Here is a 16,423-nt window from a genome sequence, read left to right as displayed (position 1 = left end):
CTACCAGGGGCGAACGCTGGTACCCTCTGCACCAGCTACCAGAAGGCTGCCACCCACTATGACAGCCACCAGAAGCGAACGCTGGTACCCCCTGCACCAGCTACCAGAAGCCTCAAGCGACGTCTCAGTGAGGCTTGCCAGGCCGGAGTTGAAATGACTCGTCAGTCCCCCGACACAGGCCCAGACCAGACTTACCTCCGGAGGTTTTTTCTTTTAGGACCCTGAGGAATTTCGGGTGAATGTCGGCCGAGAGGTCGCTTATCCTCCACGGTGGCTCTCTGGGGCCCTGCGAAAGAACAGGGGGCGCCTCCCCAGAGGCCCCCAAGGTGGGAGCGGCCACCCGGGCGAGATTCTGAGATGGCTTTTGTCTGGTGATAACAAAAAGAGAATATCTCGCTGGGGAACTCCAAATGTTGTATTTGACCGGAGCGTAGACCGGAGTGTAGAAAGTTACCACAAGACAAAAGTATGCCAGGTTGCAGGGTCATTTATTTATGCCGGCGACCACAGAGGACTCACGTCTCTCCAACCTGTGGTGGCAACAGGAGGGTGCCACGATTTTTTATACCCGAAAAACCACCTTGGGAGTGGGGGTGAGGGGCGGGGATGGGGATGAAAAGGCTTCAGACATTCCAAGGGCTAGTGGATTCTGTAAATTACCTCCTGGGCAGAGATGAGGGTGGGGGTCCCCGGACATTCCAAGGGATGGGGACTTTTGTCATTCCGTTTGTTACTTAAGTGGTTTACAGAAGTCAAGATAAACATTTGTTTACACATTATCTGGTTAAGGTGGAAATCACAGACCTTAGTTACTTATTGCAAGTCGCAGGAGCCAAGATGGCATGGGTTAGGACTGCTTGCCTGTCACATTAGGGCCACAGAGAGCAGTTACTGATAAGAAAAGGTAAGCAGCTTTACATAGTTTTGAAGAACAAACTGGCAGTTCTATTTACAGAGGCCAAGGACAGTAGTTATTGTGAGGAGAATGGGGCAGCCATTTCAACTTATCTAAAAACAGTTTTGTATTTTATAAAATAGTTTTGCTCCGGTTCTGGCTCTAGGCCAGCACAATATCACAGCTGCATAGTATTACATGATATATATGCCACATTTTCTTTATCCAGTCTATCATTGATGGGCATTTGGGTTGGTTCCAAGTCTTTGCTATTGCAAATAGTGCTGCAATAAACATACGTGTGCATGTGTCTTTATAGTAGCACGATTTAGAATTCTCTGGGTACATACTCAGTAATGAGATTGCTGAGTCAAATGGTATTTCTGGTTCTAGATCCTTGAGGAATCACCACACTGTCTTCCACAATGATTGAACTAATTTACACTCCCACCAACAGTGTAAAGTGTTCCTATTTCTCCACATCCTCTCCATCATTTGCTGTTTCCAGACTTTCTAATGATTGCCATTCTAACTGGAGTGAGATGGTATCTCATTGTGGTTTTCATTTGCATTTCTCTAATGACCTGTGATGATGAGCATTTTTTCATACATCTGTTGACCACATGAATGTCTTCTTTTGGGATGTTTCTGTTCCTATCCTTCACCCACTTTTTGATGGGGTTGTTTGTTTTTTTCTTGTATATTTGTTTAAGTTCCTTGTAGATGCTGGATATTAGCCCTTTGTCAGATAGATAGATTGCAAAATTTTCTCCCATTCTGTATGTTATCTGTTCACTATGATGATAGTTTCTTTTGCTGAGCAGAAGCACTTTAGCTTAATTTGAGCCCATTTGTCATTCTGGCTTTCATTGCAATTGCTTTTGGTGTTTTATTCATGAAGTCTTTGCCCATGCATATGTCCTGCATGTTATTGCCTAGGTTTTCTTCTAGGGTTCTTATGGTTTTAGGTTTTACATTTAAATCTTTAATCCATCTTGAGTAAATTTTTGTAACAGGTGTAAGGAAGGGGTACAATTTCTGTTTTCTGCATATGGCTAGCCAGTTTTGCCAGCACCGTTTATAGGGAATCCTTTTACCATTGTTTGTTTTTGTCAGGTTTGTCAAAGGTCAGATGGTTGTAGATGTGTGGTGTTATTTCTGAGGCTTCTGTTCTGTTCCATTGATCTATATATCTGTTTTGGTACCAGTGCCATGCTGTTTTCATTACAGTAGACTTGTACTATAGTTTGAAGTCAGGTAGTGTAATGCTTCCAGCTTTCTTCTTTTTGCTTAGGATTGGCTTGGCTATACGGGTTCTTTTTTTGGTTCCATATGAAATTTAAGGTAGTTTTTTCTAGTTCTGTGAAGAAAGTCAATGGTAGCTTGATGGGAATAGCATTGAATCAATTACTTTGGGAAGTATGGCCATTTTTCACGATATGGATTCTTCCTATCCATGAGCATGGAATGTTTTTCCATTTGTTTGTGTCCTCTCTTATTTCCTTGAGCAGTGGTTTGTAGTTCTCCTTGAAGAGGTCCTTCATGTGTCTTGTTAGTTGTATTCCTAGGTATTTTATTTTTTTTTGTAACAATTGGGAATGGAAGTTCACTCATGATTTGGCTCTCTGCCTGTCTATTATTGTTGTATAGGAATGCTTGTGATTTTTGAACATTAATTTTGTATCCTGAGACATTGCTGAAGTTGTTTATCAGCTTAAGGAGTTTTGGGGCTGAGACAATGGGGTTTTCTAAATATGCAATTATGTCATCTGCAAACAGAGGTAATTTGATGTCCTTCCTATTTGAATACCCTTTATTTCTTTCTCTTGCCTGATTGTTCTGGCCAGAACTTTCAATACTATTTTGAATAGGAGTGGTGAGAGAGGGCATCTTCGTCTTGTGCTGGTTTTCAGAGGGAATGCTTCCAGATTTTGCCCATTCAGTGTGACATTGGCTATGGGTTTGTCATAAATAGCTCTTATTATTTTGAGATATGTTCCATCAATACCTAGTTTATTGAGAGTTTTTAGCATGAAGGGGTGTTGAATTTTATCAAAGGCTTTTTCTGCATCTATTGATGTAGTGTCCAGCCCTACCAGGTCCTGTGAGCCCCCTCTCTACTGGTGGGGAGCGAGAAACTGTAGAAATAAAAGACTCAAGACACAGAGATATGGAAGAAAGAGTTTGGGCCCAGGGGTCCACTGCCAACCAAAGTGTGGAGTACAGCAGTCGCCCCCAAGTGCCTGAACACTCTTTTATTGAGTGTCAGAGTGTTTTATTGAGCCAGCAGGGGGCAGGGCAGGGTAAGTAGGGTGAGGTAATGGTGGCTAGTGATAGGGTAAAGTACATCACGTGTCACAGGAATGGGGGCCCAGGACTTTCAGGTAGCTGAGATGAGGTGAGGAGCATAATGTGTCCGCACTTTTTCCATACTTGTCAAGAAAGAACAAAGACATTAAGGCCTATGTTACTTTTGCTGATTATCTCTTCTAAGAAAAAAGGAACCAGGTGCAGAAGCAGAACAGGAAAGTGGATGTGGAACATAACCTCTGAAGCACAGAACCACATAGAGACAATTAAGCCCCTGGATGTCTGTGGGCCTCCCTGACAGCCATCAGGCCTACTGCAAGAGCTTGGGGGAGCAGAGTTTTCTCCTAGGTCCTCCAGAGAAGGAGACATGTTGGACAACTCCTTCCACAGCTGGCTAAACAGCAGACACCTTCCCAGCACTGGCGTAGTCGCACAGCCAAGGTGCCCTCCAGCGCCCTTATATGGGGGTGACAGAGGGCTTAGAGCATCTTGCCTTAGGTCACTTCTTTCACAATGTCACCTTAGGTTCACACTTTCAAGATCTGAGATCATTAGTAAAAGACTATGCTGAGGGGGGACGATCCAAGATGGCAGTTTAGGAACAGCTCAGGATTGCAGCTCCCAGTGAAAGCACAGAGGATGAGTGGACGCCGCGTTTTTATTGCCCACAGACTAGGAAATTCCCGGGCGGAGGTGCTCCACGGTCGCCAGCGCAGCTGTTTCGGCCAGCGCGGCTGTGCCGGCCGGGGCCGCTGCTTTGCCCCGCGCGGCTGCTTTGTCGGCGCCCCGGAGCCGCGGTTCTCCATACAAAATACACCGGTCCGGGGGCCCTTTTGGCTGGCGATTGGAGCCACGGGAAGTCGCCCATACGCCGGTTCAAAAAGGGGGCTGAGCAGAGAACCAGGACAGTAGATTCCAGGGCAAAAAAAAAAAAAAAAAGCGCCACAAACCTCAGTGCAGCTGTTTAAGCCAGCGCAGTGAGTGGCCGCAGGGGAAAACAAACAGACCCCGGCCCCTCTTCAACAGGCGACTGGAACACCAACTTAAAAAAGGCTCTGAGGCAGGGAGCCAGGCGATCAGGCTCAGCTGGTCCCACCCCCACAAAAGAACAGCAACCAGAAACTCTGGATTGAGAGTTTCACAGCAAGCGCAGCTGAACCCAGGACGGTCCAGCTCTGTGGGGGAGGGGCGTCCGCCATTACCGAGGCAGCCTGCCGTTGCCAAGGCAACCCGCCACAGCACAGACTCCGCCCCAACAGAGGCGGGCCACCATCGCCAAAGCAGTTCTAACTACACCCATATAAACAGGACTGCAGGGAAGTTCACTCGGCAGCGGGGCGGAGCCCACAGCAGCTCAGCAAAGCTGCTATAGGCCGACAGTGACTAGGCTGCCTCCTTGCTGGGCTGGGCAGGTCTGAAGGAAAAAAAAAAAAAGAAGGCGGCAGCATAACAGAAACTCATAAATAAAGCCTTAAATCCCTGGGACAGAGCACCTGGGAACAAAAAGCAGTTTATGAGTTCTGCTGCAGCAGACCTAAAAGTACCTGCCCAGCAGCTCTGAATGAACAACAACAGAGCTCGCAGCTCACCATTTGAACTCCTATAAAGAAGAGACCGTCTCCTCAAGCAGCTCCCTGACCCCTATATATCCAAAAAGACACCTCATAAAAGAGAGATCAGATTGACACTAGGCGGGTATCCTTCTGGGACAAAGATAGCTGAAGAAGAAAACTGGTAACAACCCTTGCTGTTCAGCAGCTGCTGCAGGTGAACCCCAGGCAAGCAGGGCCTGGAGTGAACCTCAGCAGACCTACAGCAGAGGGGCCAGACTGTCAGAAGGAAAACCAAGAAACAGAAATAACCTCATCATCAACAAACAGAACGTCAATCTGAAAGATTTGAGACCCAATCTGAAAGCCAGCAACTACAAAGTCGACAGGTAGATAAATCCTTAAAGATGGGAAGAAACCAGCGCAAAACGGATGAAAACACCCGAAACCAGAACACCTCTCCTCCTAAAAGGGATCACAACTCCTCACCAGCAAGGGAACAAGGTTGGATGGAGAACGAGTGGATGAAATGACAGAATCAGACTTCAGAAGGTGGGTAGTAAGAAACTTCTGTGAACTTAAAGAACATGTTCTAACCAAATGCAAAGAAACTAAGAACGCTGAAAAAAGATTTGACAAAATGCTAACAAGAATGGACAAAATAGAAAGGAATATAAGTGAATTGATGGAGCTGAAAAACGCAACACGAGAACTTCATGAAGCATACACAAGTTTCAACAGCCAAATTGACCAAGCAGAAGAAAGGATATCAGAGGTAGAAGATCAACTCAATGAAATAAAATGGGAAGGCAAGACTGGAGAAAAAAGGGTAAAAAGGAATGAACAAAGTCTCCAAGAAATGTGGGACTATGAGAAAAGACCTAATCTACGTTTGATAGGCGTACCTGAATGCGACGAAGAGAATGAATCCAAGCTGGAAAATACTCTTCAGGATATTATCCAGGAAAACTTCCCCAACCTAGCAAGGCAGGCAAACATTCAAGTCCAGGAAATACAGAGAACACCACAAAGATATTCGTCAAGAAGAGCAACCCGAAGGCACATAATCGTCAGATTCACCAGGGTCGAAATGAAGGAGAAAATACTAAGGGCAGCCAGAGAGAAAGGTCGGGTTACCCATAAAGGGAAGCCCATCAGACTCACAGCAGATCTCTCAGCAGAAACCCTACAAGCCAGAAGAGAATGGGGGCCAATATTCAACATCCTTAAAGAAAAGAACTTTCAACCCAGAATCTCCTATCCAGCCAAACTAAGCTTCATAAGTGAAGGAAAAATAAAATCCTTTGGGAACATGCAAGTACTCAGAGATTTCGTCACCACCAGGCCAGCTCTACAAGAGCTCCTGAAAGAGGCTCTACACATATAAAGGAACAACAAGTACCATTTCAACTAAGGGGCAAAACAGCCAGCTAGCACCAAAATGGCAGTATCAAATTCACACATAACAATATTAACCCTAAATGTGAATGGACTAAATGCCCCAATCAAAAGACACAGACTGGCAAATTGGATAAAAAGCCAAAACCCATTGGTGTGCTGTATCCAGGAAACCCATCTCACATGCAAGGATACACAAAGGCTCAAAATAAAGGGATGGAGGAAGATTTACCAAGCAAATGGAGAGCAAAAAAAAGCAGGAGTTGCAATTCTCATCTCTGATAAATTAGACTTTAAAGCAACAAAGATCATAAGAGACAAAGAGGGACATTACATAATGGTAAAAGGATCAGTGCAAGAAGAAGAGCTAACGATCCTAAATATATACGCACCCAATACAGGAGCACCCAGATACATAAGGCAAGTTCTTAATGACTTACAAAGAGACTTAGACTCCCACACATCAATAGTGGGAGACTTTAACACCCCATTGTTAACATTAGACAGATCAACCAGACAGAAAATTAACAAGGATATCCAGGACTTGAACTCAGACCTGGACCAAGCAAACCTAATAGACATTTACAGAACTCTCCACCCCAAATCCACAGAATATACATTCTTCTCAGCACCACATCACACCTACTCTAAAATTGACCACATAATTGGGAGTAAATCGCTCCTCAGCAAATGCAAAAGAACAGAAATCGTAACAAACAGTCTCTCAGACCACAGTGCAATCAAGTTAGAACTCAGAATTCAAAAACTAACCCAGAACCGCACAGCTTCATGGAAACTGAACAACTTGCTCTTGAATGTTGACTGGATAAACAACGAAATGATGTCAGAAATAAAGATGTTCTTCGAAACCAACGAGAATGAAGACACAACATACCAGAATCTCTGGGACACATTTAAAGCAGTCTCTAGAGGAAAATATATAGCAATAAGTGCCCACATGAGAAGCAAGGAGAGATCAAAAATTGACACCCTATCGTCAAAACTGAAAGAGCTAGAGGAGCAAGATCAAAGAAACTCAAAGTCTAGCAGAAGACAAGAAATAGCTAAGATCAGAGCAGAACTGAAGGAGATAGAGACACAAAAAACCCTTCAAACAATCAATAAATCCAGGAGCTGGTTTTTCGAAAAGATCAACAAAATAGACAGACCACTAGCCAGATTAATAAAAAAGAAAAGAGAGAATAATCAAATTGATGCAATAAAAAATGATAAAGGGGATATCACCACAGATTTCACAGAAATTCAAACCATCATCAGAGATTATTACAAACAACTGTATGCACATAAGCTAGTAAACCTGGAAGAAATGGATAAATTCCTGGATACTTGACTCCTCCCAAGCCTAAACCAGGAAGAAGCCGAAACCCTGAACAGACCCATAACAAGGTCTGAAGTTGAGGCAGCAATTAAGAGCCTACCACCCAAAAAAAGCCCAGGTCCAGATGGGTTCACAGCCGAATTCTACCAGACATACAAAGAGGAGCTGGTACCATTTCTTCTGAAACTATTCCAAACAATCCAAAAAGAAGGAATCCTTCCCAAATCATTTTATAAGACCAACATCATCCTGATACCAAAACCCAGCAAAGACTCAACAAGAAAAGAAAACTTCAAACCAATATCCATGATGAACATAGATGCAAAAATCTTCAATAAAATACTGGCAAGCTGATTGCAACAGCACATCAAAAAGCTAATCCACCATGATCAAGTAAGCTTCATTCTGGGGATGCAAGGCTGGTTCAACATACGCAAGTCTATAAACGTTATACACCACATAAACAGAACCAAAGACAAAATCCACATGATTATCTCAATTGATGCAGAGAAGGCCTTTGACAAAATTCAACAGCCCTTTATGCTAAAACCCCTCAATAAGCTAGGTATTGACAGAATGTATCTCAAAATAATAAAAGCTATGTATGACAAACCCACAGCCAATATCATACTGAATGGGCAAAAACTAGAAGCATTCCCTTTGAAATCTGGCACTAGAGAAGGATGCCCTCTTTTACCACTCCTATTCAATATAGTACTGGAAGTTCTAGCCAGAGCAATCAGGCAAGAAAAAGAAATAAAGGGTATTCAAATAGGAAAGGAGGAAGTCAAATTGTCTCTATTTGCAGACGACATGATTGTATATCTAGAAGACCCCATCGTCTCAGCCCAAAATCTCCTGAAACTGATAAGCAACTTCAGCAAAGTCTCAGGATACAAAATCAATGTGCAAAAATCACAAGCATTCCTATACACCAATAACAGACTTAAAGAGAGCCATAGTAAGAATGAACTGCCATTCACAATTGCCACAAAGAGAATAAAATACCTAGGAATACAACTAACAAGGAACATAAAGGACCTCTTCAAGGAGAACTACAAGCCACTTCTCAGTGAAATAAGAGAGGACACAAACAGATGGAAAAACATTCCATGTTCCTGGTTAGGAAGAATCAATATCATGAAAATGACCATACTGCCCAAAGTAATTTACAGATTCAACGCTATCCCCATCAAGCTACCAATGACCTTCTTCACAGAACTGGAAAAAAACACCTTAAACTTCATATGGAACCAAAAGAGAGCCCACATAGCCAAGTCAATTCTAAGCAAAAAGAACAAAATGGGAGGCATCACACTACCGGACTTCAAACTATACTACAAGGCTACAGTAATCAAAACAGCATGATACTGGTACCAAAACAGAGATATAGACCAATGGAACAGAACAGAGGCCACAGAGGCAACACAACATATCTACAACCATCTGATCTTTGACAAACCAGACAAAAACAAGCAATGGGGAAAGGATTCCCTGTTTAATAAATGGTGTTGGGAAAACTGGCTAGCCATGTGCAGAAAGCAGAAACTGGACCCCTTCCTGACACCTTACACTAAAATTAACTCCAGATGGATTAAAGACTTAAACATAAGACCTAACACCATAAAAACCCTAGAAGAAAATCTAGGCAAAACCATTCAGGACATAGGCGTAGGCAAGGACTTCATGACCAAAACACCAAAAGCATTGGCAACAAAAGCCAAAATAGACAAATGGGACCTAATCAAACTCCACAGCTTCTGCACAGCAAAAGAAACAGTCATTAGAGTGAATTGGCAACCAACAGAATGGGAAAAATTTTTTGCAGTTTACCCATCTGACAAAGGGCTGATATCCAGAATTTACAAAGAACTAAAACAGATTTACAAGAAAAAAACAAACAAGCCCATTCAAAAGTGGGCAAAGGATATGAACAGATACTTTACAAAAGAAGACATACATGAGGCCAACAAGTATATGAAAAAATGCTCATCATCACTGGTCATCAGAGAAATGCAAATCAAAACTACATTGAGATACCATCTCACGCCAGTTAGAATGGTGATCATTAAAAAATCTGGAGACAACAGATGCTGGAGAGGATGTGGAGAAATAGGAACACTTTTACACTGTTGGTGGGAGTGTAAATTAGTTCAACCATTGTGGAAGACAGTGTGGCGATTCCTCAAGGACCTAGAAATAGAAATTCCATTTGACCCAGCAATCCCATTACTGGGTGTATATCCAAAGGATTATAAATCGTTCTACTATAAGGACACATGCACACGAATGTTCATTGCAGCACTGTTTACAATAGCAAAGACCTGGAAACAACCCAAATGCCCATTGATGATAGACTGGACAGGGAAAATGTGGCACATATACACCATGGAATATTATGCAGCCATCAAAAATGATGAGCTCCTGTCCTTTGTAGGGACATGGATGAACCTGGAAACCATCATTCTCAGCAAACTGACACAAGAGCAGAAAATCAAATACCGCATGTTCTCACTCACAGGTGAGTGTTGAACAATGAGAACACATGGACACAGGGAGGGGAGCACTACACACTGGGGTTGGGGGGAAATAGGGGAGGGACAGCAGGGGGAGGGGAGTTGGGGAGAGATAGCATGGGGAGAAGTGCTAGATGTGGGTGATGGGGAGGAAGGCAGCAGATCACACTGCCATGTGTGTACCTATGCAACAATCTTGCATGTTCTTCACATGTACCCCAAAACCTAAAATGCAATAAAAGTTAAAAAAAAAAAAGAAGAAGAAGATGGTCCCTGGATCCTTGAGGAAACATCCCAAAGTCATGAGGCTGGCCAGAGGCTTATGTATCATTATGAAGGTTTACATATATTTGAAAAGGATAGAAAAAGAACATTTTGAAACAAAAAGGAGAAAAGAAGAGAGGTTTCTTCCTTTATTTTCAACAGGGAGGATTCAGCCTTTTATTTTTAATTTGTATCTGCCCTTATAGGGACCTGACTAAGCCAACACAAGTTTGTCTGGGCTTGCCCTGAATTGACCAAGATTATTTCTGCCAAATAACAGAATGTGAACTTAAGCCAGGGATTCTGTTCAAGTACAGAAAATTTTAAAATTAGGCTGCTTTACACAGCTGAGTTACCATTGCTGCACATCATTTAAAGTGTTTAAGGCCAATGTGATTTGTTTTTCACAAAGAGCTCATGGCTTTCTGATTGGGAAGAGTTCCAGAAGCCTGAAGTTCAAAGGCCTAAGCTTAGCGTAGACTTCCCCAGGGTCAGACAGACATGGGTTCAAATCTGGACTGTGCCTCAGCTGCCCTCATGCCCTTCACTGAGACCCCCACCTCTGAGCCTGCGGGATCATTAGTGTTATTGACAAATAGTCCTAGTTTTCCCCATCCCCCCGTCTCTGCCCCCTGAGGGAGGGTTTGCCCCTGACTCTTTCTCTTCTACTCTGGGGCTGACCTAAGTGCTCCTCCTGAGAAGGATGCCCCACTCCTGCTCAGCCTCCCTGTCTGCATCTTATCCCCAGGGTGGGCCCCTAGAGCTTCTTCTGGGAACACACTCATGTTCCTTCAGGCACTGCTCCCTGGCCCGCCATCCTCACATCAGCCCCTCACTTACCATCTTCCCCACATGCTGCTGCCCACCACTGGCAAGCACCTGCCAGGGCCCGGGTCTCAGTGGTGCTAGCCGGGCCCAGCAGAGGTCTGTGGCCCCTGCAATTTGTTGGCTCTGCCCTGTGTCCCACAGGGAAAGCGAAAGCTGTCTGCAGGGTCCAGGTCCTGCACCTGGGTGTCCCCTAGGGCACTTGTCCCCTGGGGGCTTCTCCTGTGTCCCCTGAGATGGCTGCACTGGGGGTGGGCAAAGCTTCTGGAGGGGAGAGCGGCAGGTGTGCCTTTTCACCATGGAGTGGTGAGCAGAAGAGTCCCCTTCAAGGGGCCATGTGTCTAATTTGTGGGAACAAAGGCAGGCAGGGAGGGTGGGGGCTCACTGGTGACGGGCATCTGACCTCATATCTTCTGCTATTTTGTCCTTGTGAACAAGTGGCCCAGGAATGGAAATAGGACCTGTTCCTGCTCAGCAAGTCTGGCCAGGTCTGGAGCAGGAAGCAGGGAACTCCAAGCTCCACTTGGGACTTTCCTCCCCTGCAGGCTTGATGGAACTGCCTCTGGGTTGAGTAGGGACTTGGGTTCCTCAAAGACACTCCTGTCTTCCTCAGCTTCCAGACCTTGGAGGACCGCTTTGAGTGCATCCTCATGGCCTCATGGTCACCAAGAGGCCTGGCACAATGGGGCAGATTGCTGCCTTGTCTGCTCTAGGAAGTCAGAGGCCAGGCAGACTATGGCAGAGGTGGCCTCTGGCCTCAGCCTGCCAAGCAATGGCTGCCCAGCTCAGGGTCCTGGTGGTTAAGAGAGGGGGCCTCAGGGCTGCCTTCCATGCTTCCTCTGTCCTGGGCTCCCCTTCTCATTCTGGGAGATGGGCTGGGGATCCAGGTGCCTCCATCTTGGAGTTCAAGGGCTCCTTGTTGGTGTCTTCTCCTGAGGATATTCTGATTTTTGATGTGCTCTGTTCCTGCTGCAGGCCCCACTGGGGTGGACACAGACACCCCAAATTCTTTGCCTGGCTGGAAGGCAAATGGAAAAGTCAGAAGTGGATTCTCTCTTGAGGAACATATTCTATGGCCTTGGCACTGACTGGGTGTTCAGAACGTTCCCTCCATCATCCACCACACCTTCGCTCAGTTCCCCCAGTAACAGATGCCAGGGGAGGACGATTGTTCCAGTTCTAAGCCAGGGTCATTAAATTCAAACGCAAGTGTCATCCAAGAGACCACCAGGATGGCTGAATCTTAGAAAGTAGAGATTTATCGACAACATTGGTTTGCAAACAAAAGGTTTTCTCTAGCATGGACCAAAGATGCTCTGCCTTCCAAGGAGGGATGGACAGGTTGAGTTTTGTGCCTCTCAGGGCCTGTATAACACAAAAGAGACATTCAGTAGACTGGGGATAAACATATATGTAACACACATCACATATTCACTTTCGGGCAGAGTTATAGCATTTAAATGAGGTGCAGTTTGTCTCTTTATGTCAAAAGGTGACCTATACGACACAAAGACAATTTGTGTGAGGCCTCTATAAGCTGCTGAAACTGGCTTGACCTCCACAGTTGCTTATCAGAAAAAAAAATATTTGCGGGCTGGGCCCGGGGGCTCACGCCTGTAATCCCAGCACTTTGGGAGGCCGAGGCAGGCGGATCACAAGGTCAAGAGATGGAGACCATCCTGGCCAACATGGTGAAACTCAGTCTCTACTAAAAATACAAAAAATAGCCAGGCATGGTGGCACGTGCCTGTGGTCCCAGCTACTTGGGAGGCTGAGGCAGAAGAATCGCTTGAACCCAGGAGGCAGAGGTGGCGGCGAGCCGAGATTGCGCCACTGTACTCCAGCCTGGCAACAGAGCAAGACTTCGTCTCAAAAAAAACCACAAAAACAACAACAACAAAAATGTTTGCAAGGCCAGTCCCCTGTCCAATCAGAATTGTAGCAGTCTGGGTTGTCAGTCAAAGTTAGGAGGGGTCTGACAATTTGCCTGATAGCTCCTATTGTTAAGGAGTTTAGCAAGACTGTGGTTTTTCTTGCAGTAGGTAACTTTAGGGTCCGTCGTTGTAGATAAAGAGCCATCTATTTTGGGATCTCAGATCACACAGGGAACCACAGCTAACACATCAGTGGGTGGCATAGCCTGGCAGAATAAACCTGGGCCCCTCCCTCTTTTGATGGATGGGATATCTGGCTGGCTGTTAGCCTTGGGCTCTTCATGTTGTGCAAGGAGAATGAGCAAGGCCTCCCACCCACTGGCTGCCTCCTGGGAAGATAATGCAGTCTGCACAGAGGTTGCAAACTGGCAACCCAGCTGATTCTGGCCCATGGACATGTTTTAGTAGGCCTGCACTAGCGCAAGCAGTGAATAAGCTTGCCATTAAAAAAATTGGAAGATTGCCTATATAAACCTGGATTTCTAAGTCTTCCTAAAAAACAAAAAGGCTTGACAACACTGCCTAATTCTGGCAACAAGCGTGTGGAGCTGAGCGGTGGCTGCCCCAATCCTCCATGCTCCCCATCCTGCCCAGCTTCCTACCTGACATCCTAACTCAGCCACATCACCCACCTCTTACTTGAGGAATAGTTATTGTTTATCTTGAAAATGTAACCACCCAAGTTCATCTTGCCTGCTGCTTAGACAGAGATGATTTATCAAGACAGGGAAATTGCAATAGAAAATGAGTAATTCACATAGAGCTGGCTGTGTGGGAGACCAGGGTTTTATTATTACTCAAATCAATCTCCCTGAGCATTCAGGGATTAGAGTTTTTAAGGATAATTTGGTGGGGGCGGGGGCGGTGAGTTGGAAGTGCTGATTGTTTGGGTCAGAGATGAAATCGTAGGGAGTTGAAGCCGTCCTCTTGTGCTGAGTCAGTTCTTGGTTGGGGGACATAAGATCAGATGAGCCAGTTTATTGATGTGGGTGGTTCCAGCTGATTCATCAAGTGCAGGGGGATGTTATCACCAGGAGCAATTTGGGGAGGGTCAGAATCTTGTAGCCTCCAACTGCATGACTCCTAAACCATAATTTCTAATCTTGTGGCTAATTTGTTAATTGTATAAAGGCAATCTAGTCCTGAGGCAAAAAGGAGGTTTGTTTTGGGAAAGGGCTGTTATTTACTTTGTTTTAAACTATAAACTAAGTTCCTCCCAAAGTTAATTCAGCCTATGCCCAGGAATGAACATGGTCAGATCTGTTTCACTGTCTCAGTTATAATTTTGCAATGGTGGTTTCAAAAATATGTATCTATAAAAACAAGTAATTCAAAATCAAGGATATTGGAGCTTTAAATTATTCTGAGCTTTAAAGGAATGTGATTTTGGGACCTGAGCCACATAACAGACAGCTGTAACATGGGCAGTGTAATCTTTGTTCCTCTGATTATAGGTTAAGTTTTTCTTTACCTACATTATTCTGTAAAATGTTGTAAAGACTAAAGGGTATCAGAGAAGATCCCTTCCCTCTTCAATGTCTGTATTAGTCTGTTTTCACACTGCTATAAAGAAATATCCAAGACTGGGTAGTTTATAAAGGAAAGAGGCTTAATTGACTCACTATTCTGCATGGCTGGGGAGGCCTCAGGAAACTTACAATCATGGCGGAAGGGGAAGCTGTCACCTTCACAAGGTAGCAGGAGAGAGTGTGAGCATGTGAAGGAGGAACAGTCAAACACTTATAAAACCATCAGATCTCATAAGAGCTCACTAACTATCATAAGAACAGTATGGGGGAAACTGTCCCCATGATCCAGTCGCCTCCCTCTCTCGACATGTGGGGATTACAGGTCTCTCCTTTCACATGTGGGGATTACAATTCTAGATGAGATTTGGGTCAGGTCACAGAGCCCAAATTACATCATTCTACACCTGGCCCTTCCCAAATATTATGTATTTTTACAGTTCAAAACCAACCATGCTTTCCCAACAGTTCCCCAAAGTCTTAACTCATTCCAGCTTTAGCCCAAAAGTTCACATTCAAAGTCTATCTGTAACAAAGCAAGTTCCTTCTACCTAGGAGCCTTTACAATCAAAAGTCAGTTAATTGCTTCTAAGATACAACAGCAGTACAGGCACTAGATAAATACTCCCATTTCAAATGGGATAAATTGGCTAAAACAGAGAAGCTATAGGCCCCATGCCCGTCCAAAATCTAGCAGCATGTTCATTAAATCTTAAAGCTCCAAACTAATCTCTTTGATTCCATGTCTCACATTCAGGTCATGCTGATGTAAAAGATAGGCTCCCATCAATGTCATTCAAAATTTGACAAAGAAAAAAAAATGCGCTCCCATGGTCTTGGGCAGCTCCACCCCTGTGGCTTTGCAGGGTGCAGCCTCCCTCCCAGCTGCTTTCACAGGCTGATGCTGAGTGTCTTTGGCTTCTCCAGGTGCATGGTACAAACTTTCAGTGGATCTACCATTCTCATGTCTGCAGGACAGTGGTCCTCTTCTCACAGCTCCACTAGGCAGTACCCCAGTGGGGACTCTGTGAGGGGGCTCTAACCCCACATTTCCCTTTCACACTGCCCTAGCAGAGGCTCTCCATGAGGGGTCCACCTGTGCAGCATACCTCTGTCTGGACATCCAGGCATGTCCATACATCTTCTGAAATCTAGGCAGAGGTTCCCAAACCTCAATTCTTGACTTCTGTGCACCTGTGCACACAAAACCACATGGAAGCTGCCAAGGTTTGGGGCTTACACCCCCTGAAGAAACAGCCTGAGCTGTACCTTGGAACCTGTTAGCCACAACTGAAGCTGAAGTGGCTAGGATGCAAGGCGCCATGTCCCGAGGCTGCACAGAGCAGTGGGGACCCTGGGCCTGGCCCATGAAACCACTTTCCCTTGTAGGCTTTCAGACCTGTGATGGGAGGGGCTGCCATGAAGACCTCTGACATGCCTAGGAGACATTTTCCCCATTGCTTTGGTGATTAACATTGGGCTTCTTGTTACCCATGGAAGTGGTGTGGATTCTTAGTGTGTTCTGATAGCCACATGTCACTATGCACCTGTCCTTTGTGTCTTCTCATCACATCCTACTGCATTTTAAAGCATTTTCATAGTATGTGGTTTTGCCTGAAAACGCATTCTCATAGTTTTAAAAAGTTGCAATTTCTGCAGCTGGCTTGAATTTCTCTCCAGAAGATGAATTTTTCTTTTCTATTGCATCATGAGAGCCAGGCTTGGTGGCTCACACCTGTAATCCAAGCACTTTGGGGGGCCGAGGTGGGTGGATCACCTGAGGTCAGGAGTTGGAGACTAGCCAGACCAGCATGGAGAAACCCTGTCTCTACTAAAAATACAAAAAATTAGCTGGATGTGGTGGTG

At 44.9% G+C, this 16,423-nt stretch overlaps 1 long non-coding RNA gene across 1 annotated transcript in view; it reads left to right on the top strand.

Annotated features, from left to right (window-relative positions):
• Positions 1-14,840, top strand: part of LOC116534725 — a 162,867-nt gene extending 148,027 nt beyond the window's left edge. Inside the window, exon 3 of the long non-coding RNA XR_004261848.1 lies at positions 14,733-14,840. This is a non-coding gene — a long non-coding RNA (uncharacterized LOC116534725). The remainder of the gene's footprint in view (positions 1-14,732) is intronic.
• Positions 14,841-16,423: the final 1,583 nt, after the last annotated feature.

This window comes from Sapajus apella, unplaced genomic scaffold, assembly GCF_009761245.1.
Source record: "Sapajus apella isolate SASKATOON/1434 unplaced genomic scaffold, GSC_monkey_1.0 scaffold89, whole genome shotgun sequence".
In the NCBI taxonomy this organism is placed as follows: Eukaryota; Metazoa; Chordata; class Mammalia; order Primates; family Cebidae; genus Sapajus; species Sapajus apella.
This window is presented reverse-complemented; position numbering and strand designations above follow the sequence as displayed.